We start from the raw sequence: 24,438 nt of genomic DNA, 5'->3' as shown, positions 1-24,438 counted from the left end.
GTAACATAAAATCCAAGGGAATTTTAATGAGAATTTTTCTGATTGCAAATAGCCAACAGGAATTTCTTCTAGGATACTGATTTAAACATTGCATTTATGTGTGTGGTTATTTGGCCAGGCATATATAGAGGACTGGGCTAAGAGGCAGTGAGTATTTAGCAATGAAACTCATCTGAGTTTTTCTGGAGTTTAAGGTCCCAAAAGCACTTTTAGAGGGATCGGGGATATACTAGAAAGGACACATAGCTTGGGTTCATATATATCTATGTTTGAGTTCCAGCTCTACCTCTTATTGGTAATGCAATCCTGAGAAAATTATTTCCCCCATCTGAGCTTTAGATAAAATGAACAACCTAACACTTAGAAATAGGAAATAACTTCAAATAGAGTTAATAGCAATAACAATACCTATACCTACTTTAACAAAGCACTTTTCAGGATTAAGTGAAGGAATACTGGTGGAAGACCCTGTATTAGTTTATCATTGCTTCTATAAAAAATGACAATATACTTGGGGAAGCTTAAAAGAACAAACATTTATTATCTTACACTTCTATAGGATAGATGTCCAACACAGGTCTCAGTGAGCTAAAGTCAAGGTAGCAAAGTGGCATTACTTTCTGAGGTTCTAGGGAAGAATCCATTTCCTTGCCCTTTCTGGCAACTGGAGGCCCTCAACATTTCCTGGTTCATGTCCCCTTCTTCATCTTCAAAGTCAAGTGGTGGGCCAAGTCCTTCTCTACTGCATCATTTTGACTTCCTCTTCTTGGCCCCTCTCCCATTTTAAGAACCCTAGTGATTACATTGGGCCCACCTGATAATCCAAGATAATCTCCCCCATTTTAAAATCCCTAATTTAGGGACTCCTGGGTGGCTCAATGGTTAAGCATCTGCCTTCAGTTCAGGGCATGATCCTGGATCCCGGGATCGAGTCCCACATGGGGCTCCCTGCATAGAGCCTACTTTTCCCTCTGCCTATGTCTCTGCCTCTCTCTCTCTGTCTCTCATGACTAAATAAAATATTTATAAAAAAAATATTTATAAAAAATCCCTAACTTAATCACATTCACAGAGTCCTTTGCTGTGTAATACAACATATCCATAGGATCCAGGGATTAGGCTGTGGACAGTTCTGGGGAGAAATATTCTGTGTACCACAGAGCTTTATAAAATGCAGATCTATACTCATGACATTATTGGCATATCAGAACATTGTGGTTTGTAACTGAAATTCTGGGGAGGGGTGGAGATTATATTTATCTCACTTTCGCCACTGTCATGAAAGTCATTTCACCTTTCCTTGGGCCTAGAGGGCTCGATGATAGGGGTGTTGACTTACCTCAATGCTTCGATGCATTTATGTCACATATATAGGATCAGAAAAATTGTAATACTACATAACACTGGTGGTCAAGCTGCCAGGTGAAGAGATAATGAGTCAAATTCAAAGTTAGCAATCAAGCTTTTTTATATTTAAATTCAGTTTGCCAACATAGAATATAACATCCAGTGCTCATGACATCACGTGCCCTCCTTAATGCCCGTCACCAAGTTACCCCATCTCCCCATCCACCTCCCCTTCCACAAAGGCAAGGAGACAAAAGCAAACTTGAACTATTGGGACTTGATCAAGATAAAAAGTGTCAGCAGAGCAAAGGAAACAGTCAACAACAAAACTAAAAGGCAACCTACAGAATGGGAGAAGACATTTGCAAATGACATACCTGGTAGATGGCTAGTATACAAGATTTATAAAAAAGCTTATCAAACTCAACACCTAAGAAACAAACAATCCAGTCGTGAAATGGGCAGAAGACATTTCTTTTTTTTTTAAAGATTTTATTTATTTATTCATATGAGAGAGAGAGAGAGAGAGAGAGGCAGAGACACAGGCAGAGGGACAAGCAGGCTCCATGCAGGGAGCCTGACGTGGGACTCAGTCCTGGGTCTCCAGGATCAGGCCCTGGGCTGAAGGCAGTGTTTAAACCACTGAGCAACCCGGCTGCCCTGGACATACATTTCTACAAAGACCTACACATGACCAAGATGCACATGAAAAAATGCTCCACAGCACTTGCCATCAGGGAAATACAAATCAAAACCACAATGAGATACCACCTCACACCAGTGAGAATGGGGAAAATTAACAAGGCAGGAAACAACCAATGTTGGCAAGGATGTGGGAAAAGGGCAACTCTCCTGCACTGTTGGGAATGCAAGCTGGTGCATCTACTCTGGAAAGCAATGAAGCTTTTATTCTCTTAGGAGACAGCACAAGCAAGAGACAAAAGGAAAAAGGGCCAACTCCCCAGTGATCTATTTTTCCCCTCACAACAGTACCTGGCTGTAAGGAGTATATGTAGACAGTTGACATGGAGCCTAAGTGGGGGAATCATCTCACTGCTGAGAAGCCCTACAGAAAAGGCTCATTTCTTTTCATGGACCCAGGGACCAGAGGAAGAGAGAAGGAGGTGTAGAAGTGGAGAAAATGGAGTAATAGTGAAATATTGGGTATCGCCAATGGCCACTGATCAGGAGGTCTTGGCAGAAGTGCTTCTGGATGCAGCTGCCTGAGCATGAGTCCTCAACTACAGCTTCCTCCAGAAAACTGCAGTGCCCAGAGCGTGCATCATGAAGCCTTCCTGGCAACCCTTGACAAAGCCCCTGGGGGAAAAAAAAAGGAAAAAAAAAAAAGAAAAAGCCCCTGGGCAGGCCTGGAAGATCACATAGGATCTGGGCCTTGAGCCAGACTTCTCAGGTGCTATATGTTTTAAAAAACAAACAACCCCCACCCACAAAAATAAATAAATAAGTAAATAAACAAATAAATAAATAAACAAACTTCAGATGAATTGCTATAATAACTTTACTTTATAAAGCACCTATAAAAAATAGGTGCTTTTTTGGTGACAAGAAAGTATTACTCATCTGTAATTAAAAATGACACTTACAAATTGTAGGAAGTGATGTATAAGTAGGCACATTTGCTGAAATGTTACATACTGACCTTTTCCCATATAATTTCCATAGAATTGCTATTGAATCTGAAAGAAATCTGAAATTAGAACTTGTGTCCTAGATTTTTTTACCTGTTAGCTTATGAGTCTATGCTACTCCTTGATAAAAAAAGGGAGAATCATCTTCCCCTCCCTTGTTTAAGGAATGTGGAAACAGGGAAACAGGGAATCTTTTTGTCTGCAGATACAGTTGATCTTAGCAGCAGCATCATAATTCACCCTTGAGAAAAATTGGGCTAAGGATGGAAATAAATCTTTTATGTTCATTTTCTTCATTCCCATTTGGCTCAAGCTGTGACGTTCCTGGTAGCACATATTCCATGACTTTGTCCAGTTGAGTTTTAAATAACTCAGACGATTGTCCTCTTACTATTCCTCCTGGGATCCAATTCCACCATCAAATGGAGCTGACTGTTCTTGATATGATATTCTTCTGCTGAATTCTGGAAGAATTTTCCTTTACTCAATTTTACCTCCATAAAGAAAATCAATAAGAATACACATAGAAAAGCAAGAGAAGAAAGTGGTAGTGAGATGAACTGGAGCAAGAGAGTGTTTGTTCTGTTTTGTATTGTTTTGTTTTGATGGGGTGGGAGAGGGATAGAAGGAGGTAGGAAGCAGGCTGTACCAGGATACACTAAAAGAAAAGACAAGTTGATGAGACACAAAAATAAAACAGGCCCTTCAGAATGGCTCTGAGGAGACAGCCCAGCCCAGAGTCAATGGCAAGCCCCCTGTCTGATTCTTCCCACTCTGTGTGAAATGAACCTCAAGGTACTGATTTTGGTAATGTCTGTGGATTTGCTGGAGTCTCTGGGTTGTTAACTTCAGATTGATATTTAACCATTTAAAAAAGCAGCACAACAATAGTTTGAACATTTGTGTTGGAGGAGTTGGGAAATCCTGGTGAAGAGATTAACTCTCTTACAGATTCTAATATTGTCACTTATCTGTTACCTTTCCCACAGACAACCTCTACTCCCCTTTCCCATCCTAGAAGATATCCTCCTGTCCATGGGTCTTGGAACTCCGTTCTCCATGGATGCAATTCTTGCAACTAACAACAAGAAGCTGGCGGGTCTCTATTGTCTCCAGAGACAACAAAGCACTAGTTTCTCCCCACCCACCTGTCAAGGTAGTCCTTCCAGATGAGTGCCACAAAGATAAAGGCGTCTAATGATATTCTTCAAGTTGTTTTGTAAAAAGATTTGCAGAAATGGCAATGATATTAAAAGAAGTATTTCTTTAGTGTCACTCCAAAACAGAAATTCTTTAAATGGAATCAAGACCTGCTCTACATTATATACATTTAATGTCAGAGTTTCAAGCCCTCAGGATGCCTCTAATTATATCACTCTCCTGTTTATCTCTCCTCTTCCTCCAGCCCAATGGTTAACCTAGTTTTTGAAAGGAAATATAAGGGAAGGGGGAAGAAATGTGTGGGAAATATCAGAAAGGGAGACAGAACATAAAGACTCCTAACTCTGGGAAACAAACTAGGGGTGGGGGAAGGGGGGAAGGCGGGGGTGGGGGTGAATGGGTGACGGGCACTGAGAGGGGCACTTGACGGGATGAGCACTGGGTGTTATTCTGTATGTTGGTAAATTGAACACCAATAAAAAATAAATTCATTAAAAAAATAAATAATAAAACTTTCTAAATTTTTACAGGAAAAAAAACATCCTGAACACCATCCATTAGACTCAGCCTGATCTGAAGTTTGTGTTTTCAGTCTCACGTCTACCCTGCATCTTATCCCCATTGATTAACTTTCTAAAATGAGTCACAGCCCTTCATGCCTCAGAGGTCTCAACATGCTACAGTTCCCTTGGCTTTTACTGCATCCTCCAGTACTCGCCTCTTTCCCTCATCAAAGTTTATTCACTTTTCCTATTATTTAATTGTCACACCTTCAGAATAAAGTTCTCTGAGCACTCATACTAAGTCAATTTACCTGTTATGAGCTCTCACAATGCCCTGCACATATCTATTACAGCAGGTAAAATCACACTGTTGTATAGGTAAATATGCAAGTATGTCTTTCCCCTCTATCCTCCCCCATTAGCATGAGGGACCCCTATGAGGACAGGGAGGGACCTTGTCTATTTCCTGGTACAGTATACATTACGTAGCTTTCTGTTGGGTAAATAACTTTGTATGTTACAATCCTAACTGAGGATGTCCAGAGAATAACCATACAGCAACTGCCCAACTTCAGAGAACTTTGGGTGGCTGCTCAAAATAACTGAACTGAATAAGCAAAACGTTTTCCATGTGGAAACTTGTTTGGTGCCTTTTTAAGTCCTCAAATCAATCCCTGAACATGTACAACCACCTTATAATAGATACCTAGTGTTTTACACAATATAACACAGACACTACTTCACTAAATACTTGAAACATCCTCACTAATAGTTACATTTCCATTAGGGATTCTGAAAAATCCTCCTTATGGTTTGTACATGTATATATATACATGTTTATGTGTTTGTGTACTTTTTTCTGATTCAAACTGTAAATCTACTAAAATGTGATGACATCTTATTTTGTTACGGCATAAAGTGAATTGTTAAGTAATAACTTATTTAGTAATGTGCTGGAGCCAGCTTATATTGGCTTGTGAGAGCTGATTGTGAGCTTCGCTTCCCTATTCTGTATTTGATCATGTCAAATACGTAGCTTGAAGCCAGACATGGTGGGAATATTTACACCAGGAAAATCAGCAAACACTAGAAATCAGGGCTGTCTTCTATGGAGGATTGATTGTTAAATATTTACCAGAAAAAAAACAATAGTTATAATACCAGTTAAAGATAATAATTGCCTGTATTTTGAGAAAATTCAGAGGCTCTCAGAGAAGTCTACAGTTAGTGGATCACTAATAGCTAACTGTGATAATCAAATTCCTGTACAGGTAAGGACTGTCTTAGAAGACTGGAGGGTCCTATTATTGGTGGGAACAATTCCTCAATTATTCAGAAGCTGAGTGATTCAAGATACAAATAAAAGGAGACTGGCAAATTTAAAATCCAGCATTAGCAGGTGTCAATGTTAAAAAACCCCCCACAAAACAATGCTGGTTATGTGGAGAAGAAATCTATTCCAGAGTTATTACTGGGGTGAAAGGGCAGGGATATTTTTTAGGAATAAGAGTGAATAAACAGTGTTTGATGCCTTCTGCTAGGAAGACACAGAAGCTTAGAAATTATATAAGAAGAAGCATAAAAACAATCAGTGCACCAAGTATAGGTTGGTAAAGAACATTCCACAGAAATTGGTACTGAGAGTTGAAAACATCATGAGGCAATCTTATAAGCAGGGTCTCATGGTTAGCATGTTTAGAAAATCTCTAAATTGTAATAGGATATTTAGCAAAGGGTGATACTCCAACAAATTTGTACCACACTTAAGTTGAGTTGCCAAGGTCAGCATCCAAAGACCCAAAGATGGATGACCAGAAAGGGAGAACCAAGCTGAGCCTGGATCTGTGGGGCTGAGGGAAACTGAGCCCAGGCTCCTTCACCCATTAACCCATCCTAGTAGTCTCTTTTCACTTAGTCTCTACTGCACTTATTGCCTGTTTTGCTCACAAGGCAATAAGATTGTGATGCTTGTGGTGGTCATTCTCTTCAAATGTAGCACCTTTAGTCATTCTCTTTGCTACCCTGTGCCTAGCACAAAACATGATGCCTGAAGATGCTTCAAGTTTGAAAATAGTCATTCTTTATATCTAAGTCACATGCATCATTTCACCTATGGTGCCAGCAATCACCAGGAACATCCTACCAACTCTTTTTTTTTAAGATTTTATTTATTTAATCATGAGAGACACAGAGAGAGGCAGAGACAGAGAGGGAGAAGCAGGGTCCCTACAGTAGCCAGATGTGGGACTTGCTCCCAGACCCCAGGACCACGCCCTGAGTCAAAGGCAGATGCTCAACTGCTGAGCCACCAAGGCCAACTATTTTTACATATTTTGTCCTGAATGCTGAGCCCCCAACCACACAGCTGTAAATGTTCAGGCCTGGCTACTCCATGTAGACATCCTCTCAGGTGTCATTATGGCAACCAATACATATCTCTCTTGGAGCTAACTAAAGCTTTGGAATTTTTTTCTTTTCTCTCTTTTATTCTATCTATTTTGAACAAATTCCAGGTGTCAGTGATGCAGGTGGTCCAACTTTGTACACTGCTATGTGCTTTAATTAAGCTTGCTTCTGGATCAGACTTTTGGCTCCCTGCTGAGTGTTCCCAGATCCAGAGCTTGGTAGGGGTTCTGGGAAGGCCTTTCTGTTCTCTTGTTGGATCCTGTAGTGGGTGATTATTGGTTTTTAGAGATACTTGGGCTCTACAGACTTATTTAATTCACACTGATTTCTGAAATCCACCCACAGTCATTTATGTTTATGTCTACTGCTTGTGAAACTTCAGATTTAATATATAAGCACATTATCTGACACTTAGAAGAAGTTAGGAATATATGCTTTTTCCATTCTGTCCTTATTATCCTTGTTTTTAATTTTTGTTGTGGTTTTAGCTAAGAAACTAACCAAAGAAATGTGTATGTTACTTTATTTTCTTTTATTAGTTTGGATGGTGAAATTTAAGGTGGCTAGGAAGAGTGTAATTTCAGCCTTGTTACTACCTCACTGAATGATCTCGAGCAAGTCACCTCATCTTTTCAGTTGTCTGCTTCCCCATTTGCACAATGAATAACTCCAATGCTGTGTTGGTTGTAATATACTATGGAGAGACAGCCCAGAAGCCAGAAAGCCGTGGAGAGGGACACAACTGCTTTAATCCACTGGATACTTGGTTAAAGACTGAAGTAGAGATCAGTGGATATTAAAAAGTCAAGAGGCAATGCCTTTATTTTCTCCTAAATAATGGTATATTATCCATAGTGTGTCCATTTATAACATTAATGCAGTAAAGCAAGATAAGAAAAAATACAGGGTAATAAAAAACAGATCTTACAAGATGATACATGCAAATTGCTAGCCATTGTGCTGATCAATTTGCATGTATCTTATTTATTTATTTATTTATTTATTTATTTATTTATTTATTTATTTATTTATTTATTCATGAGAGACACAGAGAGAGGCAGAGGCACAGGCAAAGGGAGAAACAGGCCCCATTCAGGGAACCTGATGTGGGACTCAATCCCAGGACTCCAGGATCGCGCCCCGGCCAAAGGCAGGTGCTAAACTGCTGAGCCACCCAGGGATCCCCTCTCCTTTTATAATACAACAGCTCTATAGGTAGGCATTATTGTCTCCATATTACACATGATCCTTAAAGAGTCAAACAATTTGCTTTGTGTCAGATCACTAACAAATTGTGTGTATCACATTCCAATCCAAATCTTTTAAAAAAAATCTTTTTTTTAAAAATTTTTATTTATTTATGATAGTCACAGAGAGAGAGAGAGAGAGAGAGGCAGAGACACAGGCAGAGGGAGAAGCAGGCTCCATGCACCAGGAGCCCAACGTGGGATTTGATCCCGGGTCTCCAGGATCGCGCCCTGGGCCAAAAGGCAGGCGCCAAACCGCTGTGCCACCCAGGGATCCCCCCAATCCAAATCTTTAAGTAAGTAACACTGCCAACCCGAGAACGATGGAGACCAGTGCCATATTCTTTAGCAAGTTTCTGGATTTAATACTTGGATGCACTCCAGAGTCCTCAACAGTGTAAGGGAAGATCATGGGAGGTTATATTCCAGGGTCTATGAAATCTGGAGTTTATGTGGTTCGGTCAACAGTGTGCTTTCACTAATTAAGTGGTCTCCTTCATGTCAGGCAGATGCAAGATGGAATAAATATTCTCCTTATCCTTTTTCAGGCAACAGCATCTCTGCCATGTTCACCAACAATATTACCAAAGACGTGATCTTCCAACTTGCAAACCAGTTTTCTAAGAAAATGGAAAGTAGATTAATTAGATTACATGGTGACTGGGTGACGGGCACTGAGGGGGGCACTGGACAGGATGAGCACTGGGTGTTATACTACACGTTGGCAAATCAAACTCCAATAAAAATATACAAAAATTAGATAAATAGTCTCGTGCCCTGAAACAAACAAACAAACAAACAAACAAACAAACAAAAACAAACCCCAAAGACCCCAAAACTATTCTATCCTTAAGCAGTGTTGTTTGTACAGGTCATTGCTATTTGCAAAGATCATCATCTATAAAGTAAACTCCTGTCACTCGCTGTTCATTCTTTGGCTTATTGCTTCCCCCCCCCCACTCTTATATTAAGAAAAATAATAATCCTGGAGTTAATGTGCTTATTCTATACTCCAAAAGAGGGTATGCAGCGAATGTGTACATAATTGTTATGTTCTCCCAGGAGACTATATATACATGAGTTGTTTGTGTAACATGAGTTATTGACCTATTTTTGGGTGTTTTTCACTGACATTGGTAACATCTGCAAGTGTGATGAAAGCATGGACCCCTCCTGACAGCCAGATCCCTCAAAGGAGTCTCCTCTATCATTTCTAAGCTACAGGTGATCTGATCTAGTCTAGTTTCCTATTCACCAGGGCTGGGATGTTAAGTGCAGTGAGGGACACAATATAGAACTTTGCCCTCATTAACTTCCTCCTGTATTTTCTGGTAATGTATAGTTTCAAATTACAGGGAAACCTTTTGATTTAGTGTAAAAGTAAAATTGAAATGTATTTTAAGAATAAGGGAAGGGTCTCAAAGAAGCAGAAAAAAACTCTTGAGGCTCAAGAAGGAAATAGAAGCAGGATAGGGAAAGATGTCAGGAATCAATAGAGCCCTCTGTGCCTCTCACATTTCTGCTTTATGCAGTCATTCTGCTTCATTCTTCTCTTTCTCTGTAAACTGGCTTTGCCCTTACCCCCACATTCAATTACATGGTACAAAGGGCTGTTCTTCGACTCATGATAAAAAAAAAATAACTGTTCCATGTCAAAGAAAGTTTTCTGACTTTCATGTGTTAGGTGCTGTGCTAGATTAAATCATTGGTCCTAATTCATTATTTCCCTGTAGAAGAAAAATAACATTCTTACGCTTGTCATGGCTTCACAGTGGGGAGAGACTACTCTTTGGGCTTCAGCGTGTGATGTGCTTTGGCTGATGGGATTTAAATTGATATAATGGAAGCAGAAGCTTTAACTGTGTTCGGAAAGTTGTCTTTTTACACTCCAGTGATCTGCCATTAGAAGAACATGCTCTGGGTAGCTGCTGTTCCTTCAGACTTCAGAATAAATGTATGTGGTGCAGGCATAAATCAAACATGTAGCCTAGAACAGAGCCAGTCTAGGTAAGTCAAACCACAGCCAATGTACAGACTCATATAATAAGATCATACTGGTGTTGCAAGCTGTTGACATTTGGCATGGCATATTTTACAATATTACTGTGCAATTGCTGACTGAGAAAGAAATTGGCTTTGAAAATGATGTGTTACCATAACAGAAGTCTAAAACAGAAGGCTTTGGTACTGGGAATGAATAGTAAGGAAACATTTAGAGGATGCTAGAAAAGTGGTAACCCATGTTATGTAGTGGCAAAATATTTGGTAAATCAATCACCTGTGGCAACGTGGAAAACAGGAGATATTATTAATAAATAAGCCTTCAGCTAGGTGGTTGTGAGTCATAATATTGAAAATGTGAGCTGGTGACTACTAGGTGAATTTGATAAGCTCTAATTACAAAATAAATGAGCACAAAAAGAGAAACAGGAAAAAAGATTTGTAAATGTAATTGAGAGGAAATATATATGGTGCACATATTCCAAGATTTACAAGGTTAAAAAAGGTTAAAAAAATAAAACTTTTAAATTATTTCAAAGTTTTGGGTATTCAAACAAAGCTTTAGGACAAAGTCCCAAACTGGACACTGCCATTAGGAGGCAATCTAAAGGCAAAGGAAGTCTAGGATGTGGTTATCACATTCTTTGTTAAGAATTTCTGGAAGGAAAAAAAAAAAGAATTTCTGGAAGGATTAAAGTGATCTAAGTGGAAACTTTCAGCAGAACAAAAGGATTCTTAGAAGTACTAAAGGCATGATCTGATAGAAGCTTGATAAACTCTAAGTTTCCTTAATTAACTCTGGATTCTAGAGACAGGGTGAGACATGTCAGAAAAGAATTGTGAATGTGGCTTCTTGACATTCATGTTTTCTGGAACTCAAAAGTATATATTTAGAGTAATTGCAGACTTACATTTCTTACCTGAAGATAGAAAAAGAGCATCTTCAAATTGCAGTTGAACAAAGGATTTCAGGTGAGATCTATTGGTTCTTTAACCACCAATTTCCCCCATCCCTGTGTTTGTCTCATGTTTGACTTGATCCTGGGAACTAACAGACACAGCTGGGTATATTGTGTGAGGCCACACTGCCCAATCAGAGCCCACACCTTGCCTGACACATCTCTCTTAGACTTGAGTAGAGGATAACACAGTGAGGTAGAGAGCAGCTGGGGCGAGTTACCTACAATTTGCCAAGAGAGAGATGGCTCTAGGTCACAGGAGACTAAAAATCTCAGAATTTTATTGTGTTCATGAAAATTATCAGAATATCTAGGGAGACCTTTAAAATAATGAGTTCTGCATAACTCTGGGAAACGAACTAGGAGGGGGGTGGAAGGGAAAATGGGTGGGGGGTGGGGGTGACTGGGTGACGGGCACTGAGTGGGGCACTTGAAGGGATGAGCACTGGGTGTTATTTTATATGTTGGCAAATTGAACACCAATAAAAAATAAATTTATATTAAAAAATAAAATAAAATAATGAGTTCTGGCCCACAAAATGCAAAACAAATATGGCCTTTTTTATTCCTATATAATCATTACATTTAAAACTTACTGTGTTATTAAGAAGGGTCTTATAAATGTTTAATGTTTCCAAGTAGATTCCCCACTAAAAAGCCTGCCTTGAGGACCACAGGGAATTTGAGTATAAAGAACAGGCAACGAGGGGCTCTCATGTCTACACACCAACACTTCACTGATTTGATGTGCAGACTTTGAGAATGTGATACTCTGGGGCTTCTGCTGGCTCTGTTTACAGAAACCCAGCAGATGTCAATGCTCAGATCTTTGTGCAGGTTAAAGACATCCCTTTTATCTTCAAGAGGAAAGAAAAGGGACTCGCTAAGCCAGTCCAAGTAAGTGTGGTTTGGTCAACACATAGACAGCTGGACTTGGAATCAAGGGAGTTGATGCTCCGGGACAAACAGAATCTTGCCTGTACAAAGCACATGGCTCTCAGGTTTTTGTTTTTGTTCCGTCAGCTGTAAAATGGAGAATAATGAGAGGTAAAACAAAAATGCTCCTGCATCAAGCTAACACAAAAAGGGATCTCTCCCCTTTTGTTGCTTCATTTCCATCATCACTTCCTCATTTATGCTGGTTGTAAAGCATCAGATGCAGCTATGCTTGGCTTGTGTCTATTGATGTTGACTTTCTGAATGTAAAATGTTCCATTTTAGTTACTATTGAGCAAAAAGACCTATATACTGAAGACCTCACACAGATATAAGGATGGGCTGAGAGCAGTGGTGGTTTTTATATTGTCTTTTTTCAGCAAGATGATTCAAAACCTACCTGTTGGAAATTATATTCTCCCAAAGATATTTTTGACCCCTGCACCACCATGGGACACCCTGGAATATTCTAGCAGGCGTCTTTACTTTTTCTCTATTTACCCTCTTCTACCATATCTGTCCGTAGCTACACATTTTCTTCCTTGATATAACACAACACTCCAGTGACTATAGTTGTCAGTGACTTGAGTTTGCACTTGGGGGTTTTACCTCCTACCCAGACATCATACCCCTAAGAAAAATTTAGTAAAGAATAGTATTCTCATCCCTAAGATTCTTCATCCTAGGACTTGTGCCTATAAGAAATGCAGAACTGAAGACCTTCCTGAACCACATTAAGACGAAGCTCCCTAGTTTCTTCTTTTAATAAAGAGTGACTTTTGTATCCGATTATTATTGATACTTTTCGTAAAAGAGTTCACAATATTTTGTTGGCTCAGGCTCCATTAAACCTAAATTCAACCTTTCTGAAAATTCAGTGAGGATGTCCCTCTGCTTTCCTCTCTACTGCCAGGCTACCCAGATTTTCCCCGAGGTTATTTGGGCGGTATCATAGAAAAAGAAAACTGCTCTAGATGGCTATTGCTAGGGTCCCAGGGCCTCACAGGTGGATTACTGTTTTGCGCATTGGATATGAAAGATGGTTAGAGGCACAGAAGATAGAATTCTGGGAAAAAGGGATTATGTTAGAACTAGCAGGAAATAAAATAGGGCCATTACACCCTAAACACGTGGTGGAGTTAGCAGTAAAAGTACTTGATGGAGAAAAGCTAAAAATCCATGGAAGAGAAAACTGACAATTTACTATTGTAGGGGCACTGAAGACATCTGAGATGGGCAATAGAGCAGAACACACTATCTAAATGACTTGTCTCTCTAGCAGTTGCCATGAGCGAAAATAAAGATTTTTCTTTTTTTATTTAAAAGAAATATGCATTTCAAAGAGAACAGCTAACAGTGTTTAAAACCACTAAGTACTCCAAGAGAGAAATCTGAAGGCAAAAACTATCAATTTTAACTGAAGGGATGAAGTAAGAGAGGAATGGCATTATGATGACCAGTAAGATTTTATGATTCTTAATGATAGGAGTAGAACCTTTTCAAAAATGCTCCACTAGGCCAGATATTGTGGCTATTTTATGACAAATTAAAAGCAAACACCTGTTGCTTTTTGGATGTCACTGTTGCCTAATCTCAACCACATCTTTTCCCTCTTTTACCCATAATACAGAGGTGCTTGCTTCCCAAAGAATGAGTTAAACTACTGCAAAATACCTTAAGAAAGAACGGTCTGCATTTCCTTGCTTCTTATCACACGCATTTTGTATTCCCATGTATTTGTATGTTTCCTTCTAAAAATTCTAGAACTTTTTCAGTGCTTGTTTTTGCTACTTTCCCATAAAGTTGCAAGGTCCATGAAAGAAAAAAAAAAGGGAAGTAGCAATTGCATTTCTTATATTGCCTTTAACAATAGAATTCGGGTAAATAAATATTTGTTATCATTTCTGAATTATTTTGTTTTAATTGTATCTTTGTAACATTGTTAAAAACTTTTCAGGTATTTTTGCTTTGTCTTCCCAACACAAGGAATATTTTAACAAAAATACATTAAGTTTCAGGCACTTAGCTTATTCATTGTTTGTTCCATCAAAAGCTATTTCTAATGCTCACATTTGAGCATACAAATTTGTCTGCTCACTAAGGGCAAGTATAACATCTTCATCAACTCTGTAATCTCCAATATCAAGTACAGTTCTTTGTACAGAGTAGATGTCCAGTTATGTTTGTGTTTTTTTGAAACTATCTTATAATTCCGTGTTCAGAAAGTTGGGCATGTAAAGATACTTAAGACACAATCAATCACTCAACTCACTGGAAGTGGTAAGATGACTCATAATTTGGAACAATGTAAGAATTTTTAAAAATAGTTCCTTGAAAAATATTGCTAACTACCTCTTTGAAGGTAATAACATTCCCCTATCTACATCACATTATTCAGTGGTTTTTACACAAACACTTCCCACATACCCCAAACATAGAAGAAGCCAAAGCTTAAACAGAAGTATAAAACTTTTATTAACACTAAAGGGATATTGGAATGTAATAATGGAATGTGAAACTGTGGCTTTAATTTATATATCATTTTAATTTATATTTCAGTAACACTGCATATTAAGTCTGATTTAAACAGAACTATAAGCATTTCAACATCCTTAGTCATTTGGATGCATATAAAAATAATACCTGAGTCACAGGCATTTTCCTTTCCACTGTTTTCCCTAATGCATTTATTTGTTGAGTAAGAATGGACAAAGTACAGAATGTTACAGTGTACTAAGAGACATCACAAACCAACTCACAAAGTCTTAGGGGCAGGAATAAAAGCTAACTGATACACAAAGCAAGGAAGTGAAGTTATTATTGCCACATTTTCACATGTATGTGAAATCATGGACCTTCTGTTGCAGGGTTCTGAATACTATAACATGGATAAGATAATGTGTATGTGTTTTTTTTTTAAATGTGTTTTCCTATTTCAGACTAAAGCTGTTGTTTGCTTCAGGTTCTGATTATGCAACATGGCTTCATGGTCTCCCTGACAACTGATAGCAGTGATGACTAATGGTGAAGCCATATTTCCCATGATCTCCTGGGCAAGCACTAGCTTCACCTACTTCAACCCTCTAGTTCACTTACTGTGGCTTTTCCTCACACTGGGTACCACTTTAATTTCAGATTTGGTTAACATCCCACCGATCCATGAATGCTCTATACATGTCCCATCCTCCTTGCTCTTAGACCTGTATTCTCTGAATGATTCAAAGTCCAAGACACCTGATGTCTAATTTATTCCTCTGAACATTCATGCAATTTTGCACACATGTTAAAATACTTGATGGACTCCCATAAAATCCAAAGTCTTGGCTCTGTTCTATACTGTTCTGAATCATATACACCCTCTTCACTCCTTATCTGTCAGTTCATGATTTGCTCCTAGCCCACAAGGCTCTGGCTACCTTGACCTTTCAATCTCCCAAAACCTGAGCATCGGGGCTTGTGACAATTCCATCCCCTCCCCATGCCACAAGTTGCTCTCTATTCTTCACTTGCTCATTTCTGACTTAGGCTTCAATTGTCAGCTTCACTTACACTTAGAAGCAGTCTATAAGGGTGTTTGATAGTTGGTACTCTGTGAAATAGTGACAAATTCATATCTCAGTGTTTTTTTTTTCTAGAAGCTTGGCCTTGGAAAACTTGTTTAATATTTAAAGCTTTGTCTAGGGATCCCTGGGTGGCGCAGCGGTTTAGTGCCTGCCTTTGGCCTAGGGCGCGATCTTGGAGACCCCGGATCGAATCCCACGTCGGGCTCCTGGTGCATGGAGCTTGCTTCTCCCTTTGCCTGTGTCTCTGCCTCTCTCTCTCTCTGTGTGTGTGACTATCATGAATAAATAAAAAATAAAAAAAAAAGCTTTGTCTCTTTTTCCATAACATGAAAATAGTAATGTTAAATAGCTTCAGGGATTGTGAAAAATAATAAGATAATCTAAGGAAACTCCTAAAATAGAAATCATAGCCAATTTAAAACACTTTCCGATGCCCTGAGAGACAGACACTATCTATGTAGCAACAAATATGCAAGCAAACAACATAACCAAATTGGAAAATGTCTGTCTCCGTTAACACCAGTTAAGAGGTTTCTTCAACATGAATTACATAGAATGTGTGGATAAACTGCCATCAGTCACAGTAATTATATTACTAAAAACTTTGCAGGATAAAGCAAAGGGGAATAACTAGGCACCTAGTGGGCTTGACAGTCCCTAAAACACAAACAAAAAAAAGTGCATGAATTGACATGCATTCACTGGAAACTTCAGACAGCTAACTTGAAAACAGCTGCTCCAACTGGAGAGGCTTTGCCGACTCCAAAAGGGAGGGAACACAGGGTGTTGATAGGAGCTCTAACAGGCCTGAGCAGTTTGAATCTCATGAACTCTTAAGTCAGTCAGGAGAAGCTCTCTTTCAGGAAAATCCTTACCCTGAAGAGATGTACTAGATAGGCAGAAGACAATCCACATCCAAATGGAGGAGAGAAGTAGGGGAAGGAGCTTTCAAAAAGAAAATATATTTCTAACATCACACCAAAACAACAGAAGAGGGTACTCAAGAGCCATGAAGTAAGGGGAGAAAACCCTAATTTCTTATGCTACAAATAACAAGAAGATTAAGATGAAATTTTATACAGTCTTATAAGAAAAATAGAGTAAGGAGGGGAATGATAGTCCCACATCAAGGAAAGCATGCCAGAAAATATGACCACAGAAGGGAGATAAGAATTGTAAATATTTCAAAGAAAGATGAGTACAGAAATATAATGGCACAAGATATGAAATATAATATAAACCAAAGCTAGAAACAGTTGCATATGTATTAGTTCTTAATAAAGATTTGTAAATAAAATTTAACTATAATTAGCTCAGAAATCAAAATTAACTATGAATGAACAGAAGATTCAATCTTAAAGAAAGGACAAATGACTTGAGAGGAGGTGGTAAACCTAAATATATGTAAGAAGATATAGCATGATATAAAAGATATTTCCAAAGAATAACAAAATGTAGAAACAGAATGAATACAAAAAATTCTAAGCAATTTTTCTGAAAGTAAAAAAAAAAAAAACAGAATTAAAATTACATCTTAAAAAGGTCCATTACATCCTTAAAACATTGATCCAGAATATCCAAATTTGAGATGTATTTAGTAAAATTTCTTCACTTAAAACAACAACAACAAGAAGTCTGGGTACCCTAGCAAAAATATAACACCTATAAGTAAAAGAAAGTCAATTTATCATCAGTATTGTATAGCGCAACACTTATTTTACAAGGAAATGTAGTGACACTTTAAATATTTGTGAAGAAAGAAAATAGAATCCAAGGATGTTATATCCAGTCAAATAAATTTCCAAGTATAAAGATGGAAGGATAAATTGTCACTAACAACCGTCAACTCAGAGAATATTATTCCCATGAGTTCTTCTTCAGAATTCTACTAAAAAACAAGCTTCAGACCATCAAAAACAAATATCTCAAGAGACATTAACATAAAGGCATGGGAATGGAAAAGGAAAAAATATTGGTCATTTTTTATCAACTAACACTATGTCATTTTTATGTGTGACTGTGCTTTTTCCATATTTATTGAGATAAATAGACACAAATTTTGTTTATTTAAGGTGTATGCAGTGTTGTGATAAATGTATACATTATGAAATAATTACCAAAATCAAACTAATTAACACATCCATCAAGTTACAAATGCACCAACTTCTTTCTTTTGTGGGGAGAAAGCATGATACTTTCCCAGCAAATTTCCAGTACACAATATATATGCTTCACTGGTAGCCACCCTGGTGTACATTAGGTCTTCAGAACATATTCATCTTATGACTGTAAGTTTGTACCTCATGACCAACATCTCCCTGTTTCCCCCACCCTCCAGCCCCTGGTAACATCATTCTATACTCTGTCTTTATGTGTTTGGCATTTCTTAGATTTCATACAAAAGTGAGAGAACACGGGCACCTGGGTAGCTTGGTGGTTGAGTGCCTATCTTCAGCTCAGGACCCTGGGATCCAGTCCCGCATTGGGCTCCCCACAAGGGAACTGGCTTCTCCCTCTGTGTATGTCTCCACCTTTCTATCTGTGTCTCTCATGAATAAATAAATAAAATGTATCTTTTTTTAAAACGTGAGAACATGCTGTGTTTGTGATTCCGTGTCTGGCTTATTTCACCTAGTGTGATGTGTTCCAGTTTCATCCATGCTGTTACAAATGGCAGGATTTACTTCTTTTCATTTATTAATGATTGAATAGTATTTCATTGTTTCACCAAAATATTTCAAAATATTTCAGCATTTCTTCAAAATATTCAAATGAAATAAAACAGACAGATACAATTACCAGAGTAGTCATAGTGGAACATATCTGCAAGCATTGGGAGAAGACGGGGTAGAGATGTGGAAGAAGAGAAGCCTTCCTGTGTTGAGTTTGTAAAGGCAGCCGTTGTGCTCCAGCTAACCTGCCCTCTCCTCTTGGCCAGCAGTTGAGGTCTAAGGGGCTAACTGTGGTGGGAATCCAAAATTGGAGGCAGGGAGCCAATTCTTGATAAAACCAAGAATCTGAAGGATACAGTTCAGGAACCAAGCAAGACAGCAGCAAACAGGAATTATTTTGTCAACATTTTCATAAACATTTTTGGGGTCTTCTCAAGTTCCCTTAATTTGTGAATATGTGCATAGCCCACAAGAATATAAAGTTGTTTTACAGTTTCACACTTAGCTTCAAAAATGTGGATTAAATTATAGCTAAAAGAAAGGTATATTCAACAGTTTTTGTTTTCTAGAGAAACAAAAGTGTGTGTGTGTGTGTGTGTGTGTGTGTGTGTGTGGTCTGCTTTTAAGGAATTGGCTCATGTGATGAAGAAGGCTGGCAAGAGCCAAATCTGGAAAGAGGGCTGGTAATCTTGAGACCTCAAGTTGTAATTTGAGTTCAAACACAGTTGGCTATCATATTTCTTTCTTTCTTGGAGGTAGTCAGGGGTTTATTTATTTATTTATTTATTTAAATTAGGGTCTCAACAGATTGAATGAATATCTCTCAAATTATAGAGGGTAATCTAGTTTAGTAAAAATAAACTGACTTAAATTTTAATCTTATTTAAAAATTTCCTTCACAGAAAAATCTAGAATAATGTAACATTGGTACCATGGCCTAGCCAAAATTAGGCTTTTGTCCTTCTAGATCATTTACCTGATCATTTATTATCAGGTAAATGATCATTTATCATATAGAACTCACTGCAATATTTAATCCTTTGATTTATTTTTTGTTATTCTTACTGTTTCTTGTCCTTATCACCACTTTTACCTTGCTAGGGTCTATGATCCATTTGATTATTCTGTCCTACAAATACAACAAATTATTCAATCCTTTCACCTCCATTGTACTCAAATGGAAAAACTCAAGTCAGGTTAAACCTTCTTGTCAATTACTGTAAAAGTCTCCATTTCCAGTTCTGACCTTCCCTACCAACAGCACCTGCCTCCTTAGCATGTCCATTTAAGTGAAGGGCACTACAAGTTTAAGATGACCAAACTGTAACAATTGGTTCCTTCCATAAACTACTCTTCTCCTACAGTGTTTGTGCCAATAAGAAAAGCCAATCTTTTTTTATGCAATTGCTCAAGCTAAAATCTTGATTCTTGAATTTCTTTTCCCCCTCAAATACCACCACAGACACATTACCAAATTCATTGACTTTTTTTTTCAATTACCATGCTGACTTTACCTACTCTCCTTCTACTTCTGCTACTATAATATTCTACATAAAATAATTATCTCCCACGTGGAGTGTTAACAATAGTCTCCTAACTAGTCCTTCTGATCCTACCATTGCCTTCATTTCTTCCTTATCCATTTTTCACTTGGCAGCTAAAGTGATCATTTTAAAAGTGTAGATGAGTTTATGTCATTCTCATACTTAGCATCTCTAATGCAATTTCTCATGCATTGTTAGTGAATATAAAATGGCATAGCCACTTTGGAATATGGTTTGGCAGCTTCTTATGTAGTTAAACATGCTTACCACAGGACTGAGCAATGACCCTCCTGAGTACTTATTATAGAGAAATGAAAACATACAGTCACATAAATACCTATATACAAATGTTCATAGGAGCTGTATTTGCAATAGCTAGTAGCTAGAAACAATTGAGAAATCCTTTTTTCTTTTTTAAAAGATTTTATTTATTTATTCATGAGAGACACACACAGAGAGAGGCAGAGACATAGGCAGAGAGAGAAGCAGGCTCCCTGCAGGATGCCTGATGTGGGACTCGATCCTGGGACTCCAGGATCACACCCTGAGCTGAAGGCAGATGCTCAACCGCTGAGCCACTCAGGTGTCCCTCACAAATCCTTTAATGGTTGAATGGATGAATGCACAGTGATATAACCATACAATGAAAACTACCCAGCAATAAAAATAAACTGCCATCAGTTGATTGATACAGGCAACAATTAGATGGATCTCAAGGTATATTAAAATGTCTGACACCATTTTAGATGTTTGACATTTGCCTCTTTGAAACCCACACTTCCTTTTCCCCTTTCGTCTCATATGTGGGCAAGCTGATAAGAAAGCTTGGATTCTTTTTCCTTCGTTGCTGGTGAAAAGTTCAAACCACACAAACCCTGGTGTTTTTTTGGGAACATTCACCACAGTCCCACTTCCTGACCACAGTGAAAGACAAAGGTACTTTCCCCTCCTTGCTCTCCCAAGATACTTTTAAACCTGTTTTGTGGACATACTGTGATTTCTCCACAAAGCTTTGTTATATTAGAAATTAACACTTTTGAGATGCCTGGGGCACAATGGGTTAAGCATCCGAATCTTGATTTCGGCTCAGGTCCTGAGATCAAGTCCCGAGTCAGGCTCCACACTGAATGTGGGAGTCTACTTGAGTTGCTCTCTCCTTCTCCCTTTGTCCTTGGTGCTTGTGTTCTGTCTCTCTCAAATAAATAAATCTTAAAGAAAAAAAGAAATACATTCTTATATGTATTTGTATATATACTTATATATAAAAGAAAAACATTTTATACCCTGTTGGTAAGTATGTGGCATCTAAATTAAATTATGACTCCAGACCATATTTTGGATCAAGTGTCCTTTTCATCTCTGCAAGATGACCACTAAGAAGGGCATTATGTTGAGTGAGAATAGCTAACTATAACAGTTACCTAGTATATGACTCCATTTATATGACACTCTAGAAATGACAAAATTATAATGATAGCTAATAGATCAGTGGTTGTGACCATCAAAGGGTAACATGAGGTAGTTTCTTTGTGGTGATTCAATCATTCTATATCCTGATTGTGGTGCTATTTATCTGAATCTATATGTGTGATATGATTTCATAGTAAGACACACTTACCCACACACACTGTGCATGTAAATGGATGAAATCCACTCTGTAGTTAGCAGTACTGTATCATTGTCAATTTCGAGAATGTACTTGTAAAGGTGTTTTCATTGTGGAAAGCTGCTTGAAAGGTATACAGGAAATCTATACTGTTATTGTAAACTAACAACTAAAATAAATACCCATATAAGAGTTCCTTTCCAATGATTTATCTTCTAACAGTAAATCTGGAAGTAAATCTTGAGACTCCTACAGGTTCTGAACCTGTTTTCTTTCTTGATCTCATCTTCTGCTCTTCCTCCCTCTTGCCCACTGCTCATCATATTGAGCCTACTCTGTTACCTGGAATATGTCAAGCTTGTTTTTATTGTGTGTTTTTATTGTGTAGCCTTTAGGAGAGCTATCCCTTGCAGTCTGGAATTTTTTCCTCTTAGATTTTCATTTAGTACTGGGAAAACCATGTTTAAAAAGCATGTGAGGTACCTGGGTGACTCAATCGGTTGAATGTCTGACTCTTGATTTTGGCTCAGATCACAATCTCAGGGTTGTGAGATTGAGTCCCAAGTTGGGCTCCACACTCAGCATAGGGTCTACTTGTCCTTCTCTCTCTCTCTACCTGTGTTTGCTCTCTCTCTCTCTCTCTCTAAAATGAATAGATAAAATCTTTAAAGAATTAAAAAAATTAAAATATGCAAACTTCCAGACTCGTGTCATTTACAGTGCAGGGGAAGTGATGGCCATTGAAGAAATGATACCAATAAGAAACAAACCATATGTGCTATAGGAGAGTGGCACATGGTGCTATAAGCACTAATAGGTGGGAAGCCTGACCCAGTCTGGGGAGGCAGGGAAGACTTCCATGAAGGAGTAACCTTTGAGCTGAAAAATGGACGGTAGGCTGGATTTAACTATATGAAGAGTAGAAGAGAGTTCCAGATGAGGGAAGAACATGTGCAAAGTCTCTGTGGCTGGTGAAATGGTGATATGAGAGGGAAGGGGAAAATCATAGGTAGTAAAATATAAGCCAGAGACCTGGGAAGAGGCCAGAGTGGTTAGGATCTTAGAGATATGGTCTCAAGGGTGATTTCAGTGGGCTCCACAGATTACAACCTGCTGTAAGGCTAGAACGTAACCAAATTCCACTCAGTAATTGATTCTTTTGGACTGGAATTTAAACACAGATGGAGTGAATGTTCATGACATCTTGGTGTAAATGGTGTTTCTGAGAACAGATTGTATGAGGAGAGAGGTGGATGAATTATCCTATGAGAGCTTTAACTGAAGAAAAGAGAAATATTTGGAGGCTGCTTCACAATTTGGCCTGTGGTGGCCCTTTTAGAAATGCCATGGTAAAAGCAGGAGAAAATTCTCTTTCTTGGCCAAACCCTTTCTCTTCTTTGGAGGGCAAGGAGCTCACGGATAGTTCCTGTGAGTCAGGGAGCAGCAGTTCCAAAGCTCCTGCTCTGTGGTCAGGAGAACCAGTGAGGCCAGGCCAGTATGACATGGAATGTCTGCTGAGCTGAACCTCCTGGCATCTGGTTATTCATTTCCATAAATTATAGGACAGGGAGCAGGTATCTCTTAGAGATATTGAGCATTGTTTGATAATAAGAGTGACATTAGATATGGGCCTAGTTCTCCAGAAAGCTGAGCAATTGAGACACATTATGACTCCACATTTGAATTTCCTCTGTCTCTTTGTGTTTCTCAAAGTGCCAGTATTTTTTTCATTCATTCCTGCTATCCTTAATCTTGCTTTCCTGTTTCCTCCAATCTTCATCCTGCCCTTTTCCTGTATTCTGAAAAAAGAGAAGCTTAGGTGTTTGATAACTCAATGCTCATTGTACGTCTCACAATCCCCTGGTTTGACCATCAGCCTCAGGCTTCTAAATCTTAAAGATGATCACTGTCCATGGGCATAGGGTCATTGATGTTTTCAGAGGGTAACTTTTTCATTTAGCCTCATGAAACATAAATCTTGTTTTCCCTCATAGCTCATCCAGTATAACTTCTTTACAAATCACTGATCCTTTATAGGTTTTGGGGGCTCTGATTGCAATGACAAAATTCATAACCATCTCCTGAAAACCAATGGCAGTGGCTGTCCCTGTTAACTTGACCTAGACCCTCCAGTTCAGTGGGATGAGCTGGCAGGAGGCCAACAGCTCACTTTAATGAGCAGGACATATTTTCTAGTGATTGATCACTTCCTCTATAAATTAAGGAAAAGCACCTTTGCTGAGGCCAATGACTTATTAAGAAGTCTTTCAAGCAGTAAATCCCCTCTCTTTCTACATTCTCTGGGCAGTAATGGCATCATTTAAGTCACAGAGAAATACAAGACTACCCTTTGTTGAGGTGACCCTTTCTTAAAATGCAAAATTTTACTTGCTAAAGCCATGGCAGGGAAAACTTTGGGCAGGGTCAGCAACCTCAATCAGCAGCCATATTTCCCTCTGTTATCATTTTAGCAGAGAATTTTATTATTATTATTACTTAAGTGTAATTGACATACAATATCCTATTAGTTTCAGTTGTGCCTTCTAATGATGCTATATTTTTATACATTACTAGATTATCCCCACAATGAGTCTATTACTCATCTGTCACCATACAAAGTTATTACATTATTGACGATATTCCCTAAGCTGCACAATACATCCCCATCACTTACTTATTTTGTAACTAGAACTTTGTACCTCTTAATCCCCTTCAACTATTTTGACCACCCTCGAAACCCTCTTCACTCTGGTAACTAGCAATTTGTTTCCTGTATCTATGAATATATTTCTGTTTTGTTTGTTTGCTTTGTTTTTTAGATTTCACATGTAAGTGAAGTCATAT

This window comes from Canis aureus, chromosome 29, assembly GCF_053574225.1.
Source record: "Canis aureus isolate CA01 chromosome 29, VMU_Caureus_v.1.0, whole genome shotgun sequence".
Lineage (NCBI taxonomy): Eukaryota > Metazoa > Chordata > Mammalia > Carnivora > Canidae > Canis > Canis aureus.
Note: the sequence above shows the minus strand (reverse complement) of the source record.